This window comes from Triticum aestivum, chromosome 3B, assembly GCF_018294505.1.
Source record: "Triticum aestivum cultivar Chinese Spring chromosome 3B, IWGSC CS RefSeq v2.1, whole genome shotgun sequence".
Taxonomy (NCBI): Eukaryota; Viridiplantae; Streptophyta; class Magnoliopsida; order Poales; family Poaceae; genus Triticum; species Triticum aestivum.
Window position 1 is genome coordinate 845,274,914 of NC_057801.1, and position 1,612 is coordinate 845,276,525.

At 43.9% G+C, this 1,612-nt stretch overlaps 1 pseudogene; it reads right to left on the reverse strand.

Annotated features, from left to right (window-relative positions):
• Window positions 1-986: 986 nt before the first annotated feature.
• LOC123073038 (uncharacterized) lies at window positions 987-1,069 on the reverse strand (annotated as a pseudogene).
• Between the last annotated feature and the right edge of the window lie 543 nt (window positions 1,070-1,612).

Genomic DNA, 1,612 nt, shown 5'->3' on the forward strand with positions numbered 1-1,612 from the left:
TAGAACGGGAAGACTACGTATAGTATATTGGGTCTGGCTGCTCCTGGGCAGTGAAGACCTCAAATCTTGGGTCTATCTATCTACTCCTAGTCAAATATATATGCAATCAATACAGACTATGCAATTAGTCCATGAAAACACATCGCATCACCGACACTAGTGCAGCAGCGACCATTTGGTGAACAACAAGAGTGTGATACTATTGTCGACAAACAGTAGTAACTAGGCTAAAACTAGCAACTAGTCCACTGAACAGCGAGTGGATTGTACAAATATCCTGAAATAGTACAGCGTTATCAAGAAACAACTAGCATCAAAGTAAAATTTTCCTATACATGAATATATGGTCACTTGTTAACACCATTAGGAGATCACTGGCCTGTAGCAAATAGTATCTAAACCACAACCTGTGCATTGTGCATTACAAATTCAATCAAGACGATGGGTTCACTTCTTAACACCTCACTGGTTAGTTGTGACATGGAGAGAAGCTCTCACCACGGGTTCTCGGATAGCCTAATAACAATTAGGAGGTTCTCACCGCAGCTGCCGTGGTGCCGGTTGACGATGAGTGGGGTCAGCCAGCCATAGCGGCCCACTCAGACGCCATGATGATGACGTGGGGCTGGCCGTCGATGATGTCGACACAGCTAGCAAGGTCATTCCACAGGTGGTACACCGAACTCCCCCTGAAATGGAGTGCGAGCCAGCCATCCTCGATGTGCTTGCTTGCATGAACTGAATCCACCAAATACAACGATGGGGAGGTCTCCGTGACTGCAGTTGTGGCGCAAAGAATCATGGTTATATTCAGGAGGTCAAAGAAGCAGGGTGATACTACATTCTCTGGTCGAAAACATAAACACGAGGAGGATCTCGAAAGCGCAACAAGTCAAGAAGCACAAAGAAACCAGAACCAGATCAAAACATATGGAAGAGATGAAGGTATAGAGTCTCAAATATGTTCAACTCCTTTTCCCAAAATGCAAAGGCTCAGATTTTACACAACAGTTTTTTCAGTCATGAATTTTCAGAAGCAGAACTAGCATGTTTGTAGTCACAACCATGGTCAAACCAGAACACACAAATCTAAAGGAAGTCCATTGAATCCCGCGGCCATGCATCGTTCAATCCCATCACTACAGATGGATGTTTATCCTAATTTCGAATGATATTTGTATGCACCTCCTAGTCCCAGGGTAACCATAAGACCGATTAAGATTTGCTGGGGATGAATTGGGGGTACCTGTGCTTGAGTGCTCTTTGTGTTGGTGAAGAGAAGAGGCCCTTCTTCTCATCCTCCGATGAACCCATCAGCTCATATAGATCGCCATCTTCTTTGATTATTCTGCTTATTCCTCTTAGAGATGGATGGACGGATACTCTGCAGGACACCATCCATGCTTATTTGGACAACTTGGCTGGGTTGATCTTCGATCACTGCAGTAAACAGTTTTATTGCCAAGAAAACAGGGTCAAGTGGCTGCATACAGAGAAAGTATCCTAAAGCATCTCTACACAAGACTTAACGGTTCAAGCAACAAATAGGACAGCACATAGAAATGGTGGATTTCGCATAAAAGATAGCTCTCTCTAAATACTTGAACCATGT